General features: G+C 41.3%; 1 long non-coding RNA gene across 2 annotated transcripts in view; it reads right to left on the bottom strand.

Moving 5' to 3' along the window:
- LOC105481435 (uncharacterized) overlaps positions 1-17,861 on the bottom strand; it is a 133,141-nt gene that overhangs the window by 64,899 nt on the left and 50,381 nt on the right. For both annotated transcript variants that reach the window (XR_986941.3, XR_011618300.1), the window contains exons 6-7: positions 10,490-10,637; positions 8,720-8,872 (exon numbers count right to left, since the gene is read on the bottom strand). This is a non-coding gene — a long non-coding RNA (uncharacterized lncRNA). The remainder of the gene's footprint in view (positions 1-8,719; positions 8,873-10,489; positions 10,638-17,861) is intronic.

Raw genomic sequence — 17,861 nt, 5'->3', positions numbered from 1 at the left:
CCCAGGCTGTAGTGCAGTGGTGCAATCTCAGCTGACTGCAAGCTCCGCCTCCTGGGTTCACGTTATTCTCCTCCCTCAGCCTCCCAAGTAGCTGGGACTACAGGTGCCCGCCACCACGCCCAGCTATTTTTTAATTCTTTAGTAGAGACGGGGTTTCACTGTGTTAGCCAGGATGGTCTGGATCTCCTGACCTAATGATCCGCCTGCCTTGGCCTCCCAAAGTGCTGGAATTACAGGCGTGAGCCACTGTGCCCAGCCTAAATTCATCCTTTTGCATGTGCATAACCAGTTGTCTAAGTACTATTTGTTAAAGACTCTATTAACTACTCATGAAATGACCTTAATAACTTTGTCAAAAATGAATTGACGACAATGTCTGGGTTTATTTCCAGACTCTCCATCTCTTCCATTAATCACTGTGTGTATTCTTACTTAATTATCACACTGCTTTGATTATTCTAGCTTTTCTAGTAAGTTTTGAAATCTAGAAGTGTGACTCTTCCGCCTTGATTTTTCTTACTCAAACTTTACATTGGTTATCAGATCTCTTGCAATTTAACAGGATCTTTAGAATTTGTGTTCCTTTTTTACAAAAACAACCAATGCTCATTGGGATAATAAGAAGGATTGCATTAAATTTATAGATCTCAATGGGCAGTATTGGTATGTTAAAAATATTTTGTCTTCCAACCCATTACCATGGGATGTCCTTTTTTAAAATCAGGGTTATCTTTAACTTCTTCTACAATATTTTGTGATTTTCAATGTATAAGACTTTCATCTATTAACTATTGTCCTAAAAATATGATTCATTTTGATGCTATTGTAAAGGGAATTGCTTTCTTAATTTTCAGATTATTCATTGCTAGTGTACACAAATAAAACTACAACTGATTTTTCCGAGTTAATGTTCTATCCTGCTGTGCTTGTGAGATACTGTTCACTAGCTCTAATGTTGTTTTTTTCTGGATTTTTAAGCATTTTTTATAAGATCATCGCATTCGTGAAGAGAAATAATTTCAATTTTTTCTTTTCAATTGGGTTGTCTTTTATATAGCTCCATTGCCTGATGCCCCGGGCTAGAATTTTAAGTATAATGTTCAATAGAAGTGGCAAAAGTGGATGTTCTTCTCTTCATGATTTTAGAAGCAAAGCTTTCAGTCTTTCCCTCTTGACTATATTATTAGCTGTAGGTTTTTAATAAATGCCCCATATATCGTGCTGAGAAAATGATCTTCTAATTATACATTATTAATTGTTTTGAGTTGCTTTTCTGGAGAGATGGACTAACAGAAAGTGTCTACTGCACCATTTTCACTGATGTCACTTTTGTCACCTGTTTTTGAATTTGTAGAAACATTCATCCTTCTTCAAAATCTGCCTGATGCAACAGTCATACATGAAAAAGCAAAGTTGTTACAGTTAGTTACATAGGCAATGAGCAGGGCAGTAAAGGGCTCTCCCCCAACCAATAGGAATCTCACCTGATGGTTCAGCAATGATCACATTGTGCCCCTAAAAAATGATAATTTGGTAGCACGGGAGAGGCAATCTCCTGATGGTCCACATGTTAATATTAAAAGTGTGAATTGAATGCAGGCCCCAGGGAGAAGCAGCTTCTTGGGCATGCATATTAAGAGAAAAGATGGCGAAATATGACATTCCAGGTGCATGCCACCAGGAAAAAGGAAAAAAGCCTCAGATGGGCATGTGTATAACTCCCTGAACACACTGCACAGTGCTCAATTCCAAACGGTAAGGAGAGCACTGCGCATGCGGAAAGCTCACCCTAAAGGAAGAATCATGGGAAAGTGGCGAGCCTATAAGGTCCCAGGATCAAGGTTAAAAGGTCTTTTTGTTCTCTTGGCCATTCAGGCACCCACTTGGATCTCTTCTGAGCGTTCTTTCTTTCCTTTCTTTCCTGTTCTAAAGCCTGTTAAATAAATTTCCAATCCTGCTCTGAATTTTGCCTCAGTCTCTTTTTCTGCTTTATGCCCCTCAGTTGAGTTTTTTCTTCTGAGGAGGCAAGGACTGAAGTTCCTCTGAACCTATATGGACATGCTGCCTGTTACTCGGGGTAACTTGGTTCTCTGCCACCACTAACAAAGTGAGATCATGGGTAATGCTACCTCCAACAGACAAGCACTTTTAAAATGTGGATTGATTTTCAATCCTTTTCACTCCTTTTGGTTCCCATCCCTTTATGTGTAACAACTACACTAAGAAAGTAAATAAATAAAAAATTTAAAAACAGGAACGACCTAGCACAGTCGCTTAAGGCTGTAATCCAGCACATTGGGGAGTCAAGACGAGCTGATCACACGAAGTCAGGAGTTTGAGACCAGCCTGGCTCACATGGTGAAACACCGTCTCTACTAAAAATACAAAAATTAGCCGAACATGGTGGATCCCACCTGTAGTCTCAGCTGTTCAGGCGGCTGAGACAAGAGAATCCCTTCAACCTGGGAGACAGAGGATGCAGTGAGCTGAGATCGTTCCACCGCACTCCAGGCTGGGTGACAGAGCAAGACTCCATCTAAAAAAACAAAACCAAAAAACAACTCTACTAGAAGATGTGAAACTTTAGGTCCTTTCAGTCTCTAGACAGCTAGATGCCCTTGAGACTATCAGAAAACATACTGGCTCCTGCTTTATCACACCTGGAACAGGCCTGTGTTTGGTGTTCTCATACTGCTGCAACAAAGGACCATGATATGGTAATACTGCCTGAAAGCCTGCTAACTATTGCTCCAAGGGGCAGAACATATCACACACATCCATCCCCCCACACACAGCATCTAATGTCTCAGGAAATGCCTGAAGAATATGTGATGCATGGGAACATGCTGTGTTCTGGTGTTAAATGTTGAGACCATGAGATGAAACTGAGTAATCTCTACAGGAAATGAACATAGGGACTATGAGGATCAAGCCATGTGGAGCATATATGGCAGGGAGTAATGACTGCTCTCTGGTCCTCACTCTATGACTTAAACCAAATTTTTTCCTACAATGCAACCCGTGATTCTAGAACATGAAGAACTCTCTGGTTGTCCGAGAGGGGAACCAGGTCAAAGATCACCAGGATTTTTAAACTGTTTGCCAAAGATCTTCTCCAAGTTTCAGATATATTTTTTCCTTATTGTACCTTTATCCACCCAATTTATCACCTGAAGGAGACAATTTAATGCCATGAAACTTGCTGGACCTGTAACAGTGTGATGTAAATCATACCCAGATAGACTCAGCGAGGAGTATATTTTAATTTCTGAAAGAACAAGATTCCTGAGGAGCATGGGTGGTTTAGGCCTCATTTGTTTTCAGGTGGAAAGAAAATAGCAAAAATTCAACAGTAAGACCAGGTTGCACTAAACTGGACAAATCTCCTGGTGGCCATGTTTGGTGGCGCCTTTGTCTCTGGGTGGCGTTTTTTCAGGCAGAAAAGGCGGGAGAAGAGGGCCCCTAGACAGAGCTTTCATGAAAATGTGAATCACTACTGCCACCGTGAGGAAATCGTTTAAACACAGAATCCGCCATTACAGCGTCCTTCCCTGGAAGCCTCACTGTGGGGGAAGATCTGATCTATGCCGAGGTGGAAGAGGATTGGGCTCCAGGCTACGTCTTCTTGGCTTCTCTTCTAAGGTCTTAAGAGAGGCCTGGACATTGGTGGTATCTTGGTGTAGAACCTGGAGAGTGAGGGGCTTGGATTGAAGCAGCAGTTGCCAGGCAGTCCTGGCACAGGAAGTTCCGGGGCAGGGCCTGCTTTCCCCAACTTGCGGGCAGGACAGCAGGAACCCACCCAAACACACATGCAGGCTCTTGTGGGCATCTGTCTCCTGTTCCTGCCCCTTGGAGCAAGAGTTGGCAGGCTTTCACATGCTGGCATCTTGCTACGGGTCTTTGGGTCTCTGGTAGCATCAGTACCGCGCACAAGGAGCATGGTTTTACCAAGGGACATTCACAGTATTTACTTTCCTTCACTCTCCAGGTTCTATACCAAGACACTGCCAATGTCCAGTCTTTGTGTGTGTGTGTGTGTGTGTGTGTGTGTGTGTGTGTGTGTGTGTGTGTGCGTGTGAGATGGAGTCTCGCTGTGTGGCCCAGGCTAGAGTGCAATGGCGAGATCTCGGCTCACTGCAACCTCCCCTTCCCAGGTTCAAGCGATTCTCAGCTTCCTGAGTAGCTGGGATTACAGGCGCCTGCCACCACAACCGGCTAATTTTTGTATTTTTAGTAGATATGGGGTTTTACCATGCTGGCCAGGCTGGTCTCGAACTCCCGACCTCAGGCAATCTGCCCACTTCGGCCTCCAAAAGTGTGGTCTTAGAGGAGAAGGCAAGGATGAGCAGCATGGAGCTCAACTCTCTTCCCTCTCCCCACAGGCCAGACCTTCCCCAACAGGTGGAAGGATTGTCCTCAGGGGAAGGACATTGACATGGCTTAGGCATAGGGCGTAGGGTGTCGTTAAACTAAGTTCTCACAGAGGCAGTAGTGCTCTAGATGTGTCAACAGGTGTCTTGGAGTCCTCTTCTCCCGCCCTTCTTGTCTGAAAAAACACCACCCAGAGACAAAGGCACAAGGAAACATTGCTTCCTTGCTTTTTGCCCAGTTTGGAGTCATCAGGTCTTACTGTGGCACTTTTGCTTCTGTTTTCCATCTGAAATCAAACCAAGGCCTAAACCACCCACCCTCATCAGAAATCTTATTTGTTCAGAAATTTAAAATCCTCTTTACCTAGTCTATATGATTATGATTTACCTCAGATTTATAGGTCCAGTACTTTCCATGGCATCAAACTGTCTCCCTCCGGGGATAAATTTGGGGATGAAGGCACAAGCATAAAATTGCTTGAGTCTCCCAGACCAGCAGGATTTACAAATCCTGGTGGTCTCTGTTCTGGCCCCCCTTCCAGACAACCAGGGAGTTCTTCATGTTTTAGCTCATGTGTTGCATTGTAAGCAACAATTTGGCATAGAGGAGGGACCAGATAGCTGTCATTACTGCATGCCATAAATGCTCCACATAGCATGATACTCATACTACATATGTTCAATTCCTATCAAGGTTATTCAAAGTTTCATCTCCTGGTCTCGCCATTTAACATAAAAACTCAGCATGTTCCCATTACACTACATATTCTTCAAGTATTTCCTGAGGGTATGTCTGTTTGTGTGTATGTGTGCGTGTGTATTTTATAATTTGTCTTTTAGATATAAGTCTTACAGTATTCTCCCACTAGTTAATTAAAGAATAATGCTTGACAAAGAGTGAGAACAATCAATGTACTGATAAAGATGAAAAGCACTACAATACAATTTGTCAAGGCAATAAATAAATAAATTTGGATTTTTCCATGCATATATATACATACATATATATATATATATATATATATATATATATATATATATATATACACACACACACACATACACACACACACATACACACTTTATTTTTTCTTTTTTGAGACCAAAACTCTATCACCCAGGCTGGAGTGAAATGGCTCATTGTAACCTCCAGGCTCAAGTGATTCTCCTGCCTCAGCCTCCTGAGTAGCTGGGGTTACAAGTGCACGCCACCAGGCCTGGTTACCTGTTTTTGGATTTTTTTTTGTTTTGTTTTTTTTGTTTTTTTTTTTTTTTTGAGACAGAATCTCACTCTGTTGCCCAAGCTGGAGTGCAGTGGTGTGATCTCTGCTCACTGCAACCTCTGCCTCCCGGGTTCAAGTGATTCTCCTTCCTCAGCCTCCTGAGTAGCTGGGACTAAAAGCGCATGCCACTTGCCTGGCTAATTTTTGTGTTTTTAGTAGAGACAGGGTTTCACTGTGTTAACCAAGATGGTCTTGATCTCCTGACTTCGTGATGCGCCCACCTAGGCCTCCCAAAGTGCTGGGATTACAGGCGTGAGCCACCGTGACCAGCCCCAATTGTTTTGTATTTTTAGTAGACACGGATTTCGACATGTTGGCCAGGCTGTTCTCGAACTCCTCCCCGCAAGTGATCCAATCACCTTGGCCTCCCAAAGTGCTGGGATTGCATGTGTGAGCTACCACGCCTGGCTATACATACATTCCTAATTTCATATAAATAACAAATCTGTATTGAAATTGGATCACACTCTACATTGTGGTTTGGAGCAGATCAAGTGTGTATTTTAACAAAGCTTTCAGGAGGATGAATTCATTTGAATATCATAAATGGTAAGCGTTGTTTTCAACATCGCAAGCCTTCAGTGTAAATGAAGGTAAATCTGAAAAATATACACTCAGAAACATTCCTTTAGAAATATAGACACTATTCATTTTTTGTTTAAATTTTTACAGATGCATCACAATGCTTATATTGGTTCTCTAGAATACATACATGACTGTATGTTTGGTTTAAGGTTATGACATGTTAGAAGTAGAGTAAAATACACTGGGCGCGGTGGCTCACGCCTGTAATCCTAGCACTTTGGGAGGCTGAGGCGGGCGGATCACCAGGTCGGGAGATCGAGACCATCCTGGCTAACACGGTGAAAACCCATCTCTACTAAAAATACAAAAAATTAGCCGGGCATGGAGATGGGCACCTGTAGTCCCAGCTACTCAGAAGGCTGAGGCAGGAGAATGCTGTGAACCCGGGAAATGGAGCTTGCAGTGAGCCGAGATTGTGCCACTGCACTCCAGCCTGGGTGACAGAGCGAGACTCTGTCCCTCCCCTCACCCCCCCACCCCCCCAAAAAAAGTAGTAGAGTAAAATACACTTTACTTTGCTATTTATCTTATGGTGTGGTAGGTTCAATCCTCAAGGTTCAACAATTTGCTTTTCTCCCTAAATCAGAGGCAGGGAATGGCTGTTTATGAGGACACAGAGAATGCAATTAAGATTTTGTGAGAGCTAAAAGGACTACCTGGTGCAGATGAATGACATGTATCCAACCTAAATGGGAATGATAGGCTCATTGCCCCACCGCACTATCTTCCATTTCAGAAGAAACCATTCAACCTCCTTGTCACTACCACTGTGATTCAGCTAGGTGTGATTTCCATTCCAGGCTTCCATCCACTGCCCAGGCACATAGCCTCTATTAAACATAGTTAGCAAGGAGTGAATAAAAGATCACTTAGCCTAAAGAATTCTAGGTTTGGGTACATCAGCATTTCTACCTTCAGATATGAGATACTGTCCCACAGGTATCTGTATTCTTCTGAGAAAATGGTCAGGTCAAACTATTCCTCCATAGGAGGTAGTTTAGCAGTTGTCTAACTCTACTTTAGGTGAAATACTCTGGGGAGGTAAGATATCAAGGGTCACGGAGAAATGCTTCCCAGAGAGTCTCCAAGACACTTGTGCATGCCAATAGCATCTACGTATGCAGATCATCACTCAATTAGACACAGTGAAAGATGTCAAAAAAGCCAGGCTACCCTAGAATGCCTTACCCTGGAATGCCTGCCTGAATCCTCAGAGGCCAGGAGAGGTCATACCTGAACAAGCTCTTGAAGCACTGTAATGTCACAGTGCAGAACCAGACTAACATTAATTCCTTTCATTAAGAATTCAGATACTAAGATAATAAACTCTGAGGAAGAATGTCATGAGGATCAAGTCACCCATACACTTTTAGTCACCCTTATTGATTCTTCAATTATGAGTCATAGAGTATCTGGAGGTCTCCATACCAAAGGTTGGATATCTTCATTAGGAAATGGATTTGAAGCTGCTAGAGAAAATACTAGCTTGGATGCAGTACATAATGATTTGCTCAGGCCTAAACAATGCCATACCTCTCAAGGACATCGAACAGGAAAGAGCCACCTATCTGCCCTCCTTGAGAGAACTGAGATGACATCGGGGTCCCATTATGACAAAAGACTTTCTCCTGAACTTATAAAGTCACAGAAGCTGCTGGCTTGTGTGCTCAGATAATTGCTTAGGCCTTCCATCACATTCTTGGCCTTCATCCACTTTAGCAAATCGGCTCTCCTAAAAGATGATCTGGCCCTCATAGGCATGTTAATGTATCCTCACTCCTCTACAGAGGTCCCTCTAGTTGTAGGCAACAGTGTTTAGAATTTTTGTGTATTGAGGACCATATGAATGACACTGGCTTCAGATAGATGGTCCCTGGAACTGGCCTGTCCATTGCAACCTAACAATGCTGCTGTAAATGTCACAGCCCCATAACACAGGGACAACCAGATTGCCTAAAACTCCCAACAGCATATTCATGACATAAATGCCCCAAGGGTCTGCATTTGGCTGTGTCATCTTCTAATCTTGTCCCCACTATGAGGAAACTGAGGCCCTGTCCTCTGTTTCCTGTACTAGGACTTCCTGGAAGCAGTTGGCTTAGTCCTGGTCTCTCACTCAGCAGATACTTCACTAAGACTTTGCATTTGTCCATTGCTTCTGCCAGGCCTCAGAGAAAAGGGTAGGAACGTCAACTTGTCTTGGGCAACTTTTCCTTCCGCAGCTGCTAGGGCTTACAGGGAGAAAACGTTCACGGCTTTGGATGTTATGGAACTATTTCCGCACGATGGCAGTATTGTGCGAGAAAAGCCAGCTAATTTTGTTCCAGTCACTCCTATCCCGCCCATCACGTTTCAAAAAAAAAGGCCAAGAAGAGACAAAGATACCGGAAACTATGGTTACCTAACATTTTGCTACATTTGCGTAAAGGTATTCCACTTTTGGCATTTATTGGATATTAAACTGAGGTGTCATCCACTCACCCTCATCGAGCATTTCCTCTTTTCAAGAATTCAGTTTCTGCTCAACCAAGTCTTCCCATTTCTACTCTTCTTCACTCAGCATTGTGTCTGCAGTGTTCTATTATGATATCAAATTGCCTTGTAGTATTGGGGACCAACCTCAGGGATCTATGTCTAAAGAGAAAGAAAAAAAAAGATGTTGACATTTAAGGTCTTGGAGGAGAGCAAATCTAGGCACCAGGCCATGTGTTTCTTCTCCTGACTCCCTATCCAGGTTGCCTGGGAGTTTTACTCCATGTTCAGACCTAGTCAGTAGGCCTTGTATGTTGAGAGGGAGGCTGCTATTTAGTGGGGCTCTAACATAAGAGTCCAGATAACTCTCAAGCTTTACAGACACATACAACCCTACTTGCATGTACACAAATACAGGAATGACTATAAATGCTAATCAGATAGATCCCAGGAATTTGTTTTACGGTTTCATTATATAACATTGTAACACAAACATTTTCCTGGTTCATTAAACTGCAACGGCTTACAACTATGTCCTATGAGTTTACTGTGTATGTGTGTTACTGTTTATCAGTTAGGAATCAGTCCTATATTTTCACATTAGTAACAAAGAGGTGGGATTTGCAAAGAAGTTAAAAAGATGTGGTGATCAAGAGAAAAGCAATGCCATACAACTGTGTATTAAACACTGAAGGCTGGGTGCGGTGGCTCACGCCTGTAATCCCAGTACTTTGGGAGGCCGAGGCAGGTGGATCACTTGAGGTCAGGAGTTCGAGACCAGCCTGGCCAACATGGCAAAACCTCGCCTTTACTGAAAATATAAAACTTAGCTGGGCGTGGTGTCACATGCCTATAATCTCAGCTACTTGGGAGGCTGAAACAGTAGAATGGCTTGAAAAGACTTTCTCCTGTACTTATAAAGTCACAGAAGCTGCTGGCTTGTGTGCTCAGATAATTGCTTAGTCCTTTCATTACATTCTTGGCCTTCATCCACTTTCGCAAATCGGCTCTCCTAAAAGATGATCTGGCCCACACAGGCATGTCAATGTATCCTCACTGCTCTACAGTGATCCCTCTAGCTATAGGCAGTGGTGTTTATAATTTTAGTGTATTGAGGACCGTGTGAGTGACATTGGATGGCTCCTGGAATTGGCCTGTTATTGCCATCCAACACTGCTGCTATAAATGTCACAGCCCCACAACACAAGGACAACCAGGTTGCCTAAAGCTCCCAAGGGCATATTCTTAACATAAACGCCCCAAGGGTCTGTACTTGGCTGTATCATTTTCTGGCCTTGTCCCCACTATGAGGAAACTGAGCCCTGTCCTCTACTTCCTGTGCCAAAACTTCCTGGAAGCAGCTGGCTCAGTCCTGGTCTCTCATTCAGCAGATACTTCACGGAGACTTTGCATTTGTTCATTGCTTCTGCCAGGCCTCAGAGAAAAGGGTAGGAAGATCAAATTGTGTCTCAGGCCTGTTCAGCTTCCACTGGCTTTTCCTTCCTCAACTGCCAGGGCTCACATGGAGGAAATGCTCAGGGCTTTGGATGCTATGAAACTCTCTCCGCATGATGGCAGTATGGTATGGAAAAAGCCAACTGACTTTGCTCTAGGTGCTATTCTCCCGCCCATCACATTTCAAAAAAAGGCCAAGAAGAGACAAAGCCACCAGAAACTAGAACTACTGAGCAGTTTGCTCAATTTGTGTAAACTTATTCCACTCTTAGCATTTTGTTTTTGTTTTCCATTGGATATTACACCGGGGTGTAATCCACTCACTCTCATCAAGCATCTCCTCTTTTCAAGAACTCAGTATCTGCACAACCAATCTTCTCATTTCTACTCTTCTTCACTCAGCATTGTATCTGCTGTGTTTTCTTATATCAAATTGTCTTGTAGTATTGGGGCAGACCTCAGGAATCCATGCCTAAGGAAACAAACAAGCAAACAAACAAATGTTGACACCTAAGGTCTTGGAGAAGAGCAAATCTAGGCACCAGGCCATGTGTTTCTTTTTTTTTTTTTTTTTTTTTTTTTGAGACGTTGTCTCAATCTGTGGCCCAGGCTGGAGTGCAGTGGCGCGATCTCGGCTCACTGCAAGCTTCGCCTTCCAGGTTCACGCCATTCTCCTGCCTCAGCCTCCTGAGTATCTGGGACCACAGGCGCCCGCCACCACGCCCAGTTTTTTTGTTTTTGTTTTGTATTTTTAGTAGAGACGGGGTTTCACCGCGTTAGCCAGGAAGGTCTGGATCTCCTGACCTCATGATCCGCCCGCCTCGGCCTCCCAAAGTGCTAGGATTACAGGCATGAGCCACTGTGCCTGCCCAGGCCATGTGGTTCTTGTCCTGACTCCCTACCCAGGTTCCCTAGGAGTTCCATTTCATGTTCTGATGTAGGCATTGGGCCTTATATGTTGAGTGGGAGGCTGCCATTTAGTGGAGCTCTGAGATAAGGGACCAGATAGCTCTCAAGCTTGAGAGAGACACAGAACCCGACTTGAATGGACACAAACACAGGAATGACTATAAATTTCAGTCAGATGAATCACAGGATTTTGTCTCATGGTTTCATTATTTAACATTGGAACACAAGCATTTTCCTGTGTCTTTAAATGGCCATGGCTTAAGACTGTGCCCTATAACTTTGCTGTGTATATGTGTTACTGTTTTCCAGTTAGGATTCAGTCCTATATTTTCTCATTAGTAACAACAAAAAGGTGGAATTTGCAAAGAAGTAAAAACAAAAAACAAAACAAAACAAAAAACCCATGTGCTGATCAAGAGAAAAGCAGTCTTATAAAACTGTATATTAAACACTGACACCCTTTTCCATATTTATTCCTTTTTTCAATGTGTAGGTAAAAAGTTCTATATATAGTCGACACAATGAATTTACATTTAAATTGGATTTAGCTATACACTGTATTTTAGTATGAATATTCCATAGTATGAATGAAGATTTTCATTCTAAAATTTGATTTCTGACAGGTTTTTGACATTGCCATATAAAATTTGCAATTTCTGGATTTTGGACAATAAAATATTTGCAAAGAACTGTGTGATTGGACTAGTCATTAAGAATTAAGATCTCACCTTGCTCTTTTTAATCTACAAAATCTATTTATACATATATAAACATATATAAATATATATATTTTACATAGTTATGCCTCTGAAAATTAGGATTTTAAAATTATTCCTGAATTTTTATCTCTAATTCTTACTTTCAAATTTTATCTTTAAAATCTCAAAAGAAAGAAAACAAAATTCAATAAATGATAATTGAAATAGGCACGTCTCATATTCAGTCACTTAGATGTGAACCCCAGGAAAACTTTAAGATGGATGTGTTCACACCATTCACATGCAGCTATAATGTTTCATTAATGTCTGTGAATTAAAGATATGAATTTGTGGGCCAAAAATACCATATTCAAACGCACACTCAGTATAACACTGACCATAATTTAAAATATATGGCATTGGCCGGAGTGGTGGCTCACAACTCTAATCCCAGCACTCTGGGAGGCTGAGGCAGGAGGATCTCTTGAGCCTGAGAGTTCAAGACCAATTTATCAATTAGCAATTTAGGCAATTTAGCAAGTCCCTGTCTCTACCAAAAAAAAAAAAAAAAAAAGTCAGGCATGGTGGCATGTACCTGTAGTCCCAGCTACTCAGGAAGTGGAGGTGAAAGGATCACCTGAGTCCAGGAGGTTGAGGCTGCATTGAGCCATGATCATGCCACTGCACTCCAGCCTGGGGAATACAGTCTGATCCTGTGTAAAAAAACATGTATATGGTATTTAAACATTTATATATGCATATGAACAGATATGAATATACACAGAGTCCTGCACACATTTTACTTTCAATATAACTGGATTCATACTATTTGAAATTTTGTCCAAAATCCTCAGCATCACCTTATAATCTTTGAATATATCCATATCAATATATACTTTTGAGTGCCTGAACTTTTTTATATTTTACTTATTTATAAAATATAACTTTTTAATATTTTATTTATAAGAATTATAAGCAGAAAACATATGGTAGGTCAAACCTAGTGAGAAGAAATAATCACTTTTAAAATATTTGGGCTACGTATTATGATCTGTTCCTTTGCATATATAATATGTACATTTATAAACTAATGTTCAAATTCCTCCATAGTATAATTGTTAAAACAAGTTTTCTTCACTGATAACTTGAGTACTTTTCAAATATAATTATTTATTCTTGGAAATAATGATAGGTTTAAAAATACTGGCACTTTTTTAAACTGTTCATATAATTCACATAACATATAATTAACCATTAAAATGTGTGAAATTCAGTGGCATTGAGTATATTCACAATGCAGTGCAAGTACTACCTCTATGTAGTGGCAAATCATTTTCATCACCACAAAAGAAAACCCTGGACCCACGAAGCAGTCATTCCCCATTCCACTCTATGCCGAGCCCCTGGCAAACACTCATCTGCTTTCCTTCACTACTGATCATCACAATAAGTAGCCTTTTTTGTCTTTCTTCTTTCACTTAGCATGTTTTCAAATTTCATCCATGTTGTAATACATGTCAGTACTTCATTTCTTTTTGTAGCTGAATAATATCCATATGTATATATCACATTTTGTTTATCCATTCATCAAGTGATTGATGTTTGCTTGTGTTCACCTTTTGGGTATTGTTAATAAATATATACAGTGAGTATATACATGTACTTGTTTGAGTATTTGTTTTCAATTGTTTGCGGAGTATACTTAGGAGTAGAGTTGCTAGGTCATACGATTATTTCTATGTTTAAATTTTTGAAGTACTGATAAACTGTTTTCCATAGCAGATTCGCAATTTAGCATTCCCATCTTCACTGCAGAAGGGTTCCAATTTCTCCGCCTTGCCACCCATATTTGTTCTTTTTAAGTAATATCCATTCTAGCGGGTGTTAAGTGGCATCATGAAGTGGTTCTGATTTACATTTCTGAAAACACCAATAATGGAAGCATCTTTTCATGTAATTGTTGATCATTTGTATATCTTCTTTGGAGAATTGTATATTTAAGACCTTTGCCTATTCTTTAAATTGACGCATCATCATTGTGCATATTTATGGGGTACACATGATATTTTGATGCACACATAAAATGTGTGATAACCAAAAAAAGACAACTGCGATACTTATCCCCTACTGCATTTATTATTTGTGTTCGGGCACATTTCAAATGTGTTTTATCTATTTGGAAATAGCCATTAAATAATTGTTAACTATAGACATCCTGACTGTGCTATTGAACACTAGAACTTACTTCTTCTGTCTAACTGTATTTTTGTAGTCATTAACCCACCTCTCTTCATTCCCTTTCCTTCCTAACTTCTGGTATCCATCATTCTACTCTATACATTCCATGAGATGGATTCCTTTAGCTCCTACATAAGAGTGAGGACATGTGATAATTTGTCTTTCTGTATCTGGCTTATTTCACTTAATATAGTGTCCTAAAGTCCCATTCATGTTGCTGCAGATGACAGAATTCTATTCTTTTTTCTGGCTCAAATCAATAATCTTCCATTTTATATGTATGCCACAGTTTCTTAACCCATTCATACATCAATGAACACTTAGGTTGATTCCATATCTTTACTACTGTGAATAATGCTGCAATATACATGAGAATGCATATAAACATGAGAATGCAATGTATATATACTTATATTTGATGTACTGATTTCCTTTCTTTTGGATATATACCCAAAAGTGGGATTGCTACATCATATGGTAATTCTATTTTCAGTATTTTTGGGAAACTCCATCCTGTGTCTCATAGAGGCTGTACTAATATACATTGCAGGTAACATTATACAAGCTTTCCTCTTTCTCTGCTTCCTAGCCAACATCTGTTACTCTCTGTCTTTTTTGTAAGAGACATTTGAACTGGGGTAACACGGTATCCCATTGTAGTTTTGATTTGCATTTCCCTGGTGATTAGTGACGTTGAGCACTTTTAGATGTATCCATCAGCCCTTTGTGTGTCTTTCCTTCAGAAATGTCTATTCAGATCATTTGCACATATGTAAATCAGATATATTTGGTTTTTTTTCTATTGAGCTGAGTTTTTTTAAGTTTGCAAAGATATTCTCTCTTACTGTAGGTTGTCTCCTCACTTTATTGTTTTCTTTGCTGTGCAGAAGTTTTACTCTCATTTGTCCATTTTTGCTTTGATTACCAGTGCTTTTTGAGGTCTCTTACAAAAAAATCATTGCCCAAAATGATGTCTTAAAGCATTTCCGCAGTCTCTTCTAGTAATTTCATATTTTCGGGTCTTTTCTTAAATTTGTTGAGCCTTGTTCTGTGGCCTAACACATGCTCTGTACTGGAGAGTGTTCCATGTGCTGACTGATGACAAGAATGTATATTCTACAGCAGTCGAATGAAATACTTTGTAAATGTCAGTTAAGTTCATTTGGTGTAGAGTACAGTTTACTTCCAATGTTTCTTTGTCTAGATAAGCTGTCCATTACTGAAAGTGGGGTACTGAAGTCTCCCACTATTGTTGTACACCAGTCTATCTCTCCGTTTAGATCTCCAAATGTTTGCCTTATATATTTGTGTGTTCCAGTGTTGGGTACATACATATTTTAAATTATTCTATCCTCTTGCTGAATTGGCATCTTCTTCTTCTTCTTTTTTTTTTTTTTTTTTTTGGGATGGAGTCTCGATCTGTCGTCCAGGCTGGAGTGCAGTGGCGTGATCTTGGCTCACTGCAAGCTCTGCCTCCCGGGTTCACGCCATTCTCCTGTCTCAGCCTCCAGAGCTGCTGGGACTACAGGCGCCAGCCACCTCGCCCGGCTAAGTTTTGTATTTTTAGTAGAGACGGGGTTTCACCATGTTAGCCAGGAAGGTCTCGATCTCCTGACCTCGTGATCTGCCCGCCTCGGCCTCCCAAAGTGCTGGAATTACAGGCGTTAGCCACCGCACCCGGCTGGCATCTTCACTGTTACACAGTGACCTTCTTTGTCTCTCTTTACAGTTTTTGACTTTATTTTATATAAGACCAGCCTTTCTTGTTCTTTTTCCATTCCTGTTCATTTTCATGTTGCTGCTGATGTTCCTCTCTGGTTTGAGATCTTTGCCTGAGTAAAAGAAGAGTCCCCTAAATTTAATGTACTGGGGTTGCTAGTTTCAACTCCACTTTCAGTCTCAGACTACCCCCCTCAGGGATTTTTCTTCCTACAGGCAGTCAGGATGCCTCCTAGGGATTGAGGCAAGAATAGCATTCTTGCAAGGGACACCAAAATGGAAGAGAAGCTAGCTCTCTGTCTTGATCTCACATTTTACAGAGCAAACTGTGAATCAAGGGAGACTTTTCTTTTTTTTTCTTCCTTTTTTTTGGGGGGGGTGGCTGGGGGACAGAGTCTCACTCTGTCACCCAGGCTGGAGTGCAGTGGTGCAATCTGGGCTCACTGCAAGATCAGCCTCCCAGGTTCAAGTAATTCTCCTGTCTCAGCTTCCTGAGTTGCTGGGATTATAGGCGCACACCACCACGCCTGGCTAATTTTTGTATTTTTAGTAGAGACGGGGTTTCACCATATTGGTCAGGCTGGTCTCAAACTCCTGAACTCAGGTGATCCACCTGCCTCGGCCTCCCAAAGTGCTGGGATTACAGGTGTGAGCCACTGTGCCTGGCAGCATTTTTTATATGATCATCATATTTGTGAAGAGAAATAATTTCCATTTTTTCTTTTCAACTGAGATACGTTTTATATATCTTCATTGACTGATGACTCCGGCTAGATTTTAAGTATAATGTTTAAGACAAGTGGCAACAGTGGGTGTTTTTCTCCTGTTCATGATTTTAGGAGCAAAGTTTTCCGTCTTTCCCTCTTGACTATATTATTAGCTGTAGGTTTTAATAAATGCCCCATATATCGTGCTGAGAAAATGATCTTCTAATTATACATTATTGATTGTTTTGAGTTGCTTTTCTGGAGAGATGGACTAACAGAAAGTGTCTACTGCACCATTGTCATTGATGTCACTTTTGCTACCTGTTTTTGAATTTGTAGGAACACTCATCCTTCTTCATAATGTGCCTGACAGAATAGTCATATACGAAAAAGTAGTTACAAGTAGTTAGATAGACAATGAGCAGGGCAGGAAAGGGCTCTCCCCCACCCAGTAGGAATGTCACATGATGGTTCGGCAGTGATCATATTGCCCTCTAAAATTGATAATTTGGTAGCCTGGGAGAGACAATCTCTTGATGATCCACACCTGTTAATATTAAGCATGTGAATTGAATGCAGGCCCCAGGGAGAAGCAGCTTCTTGGGCATGCGTGTTAAGAGAAAAAAATGGCAAAATGTGATGTTCCGGGTACATGCCACCAGAAAAAAGAAAAAAGCCTCACATGGGCATGTGTATAACTCCCTGAACACACTGCACAGTGCTCAATTCCAAACGGTAAGGAGAGCACTGCGCATGCAGAAAGCTCACCCTAAAGCAAGAATCATGGGAAAGAGGTGAGCCTAAAAGGTCCCAGGGTCAAGGTTAAAAGGTCTTTTTGTTCTCTTGGCCAGTCAGGCACCCACTTGGATCTCTTCCAAGGGTTCTTTCTTTCCTTTCTTTCCTGTTCTAAAGCCTGTTAAATAAACTTTCACTCCTGCTCTGAATTTTGCCTCAGTCTCATTTTTTGCTTTATGCCCCTCAGTCGAGTTCTTTCTTCTGAGGTGACAGGACTGAAGTTCCTCTGGACCCATATGGACATGCCGCCTGTTACTTGGGGTAACTTGGTTCTCTGCCACCACTAACAAAGTGAGATCATGGGTAATGCTACCTCCAACAGACAAGCACTTTTAAAATGTGGATTGATTTTCAATCCTTTTCACTCCTTTTGGTTCCCATCTCTTTATGTGTAACGACTCCACTAAATAAATAAATAAATAGAATGACCGGGCACAGTGGCTTATGCCTGCAATCCAGCATATTGGAAGGCCGAGACAGGCTGATCATCTGAGGTCAGGAGTTCGAGACCAGCCTGGCCCACATGGTGAAACCCCGTCTCTACCAAAAGTACAAAAATTAGCCGAACATGGTGGAGCCTGCCTTTAGTCCCAGTTGTTCGGGAGGCTGAGACAAGAGATTCCCTCAACC

This window comes from Macaca nemestrina, chromosome X (assembly GCF_043159975.1).
Source record: "Macaca nemestrina isolate mMacNem1 chromosome X, mMacNem.hap1, whole genome shotgun sequence".
Classification (NCBI taxonomy): Eukaryota; Metazoa; Chordata; class Mammalia; order Primates; family Cercopithecidae; genus Macaca; species Macaca nemestrina.
Note: the sequence above shows the minus strand (reverse complement) of the source record. Positions and strands in the feature narration are given on the sequence as shown.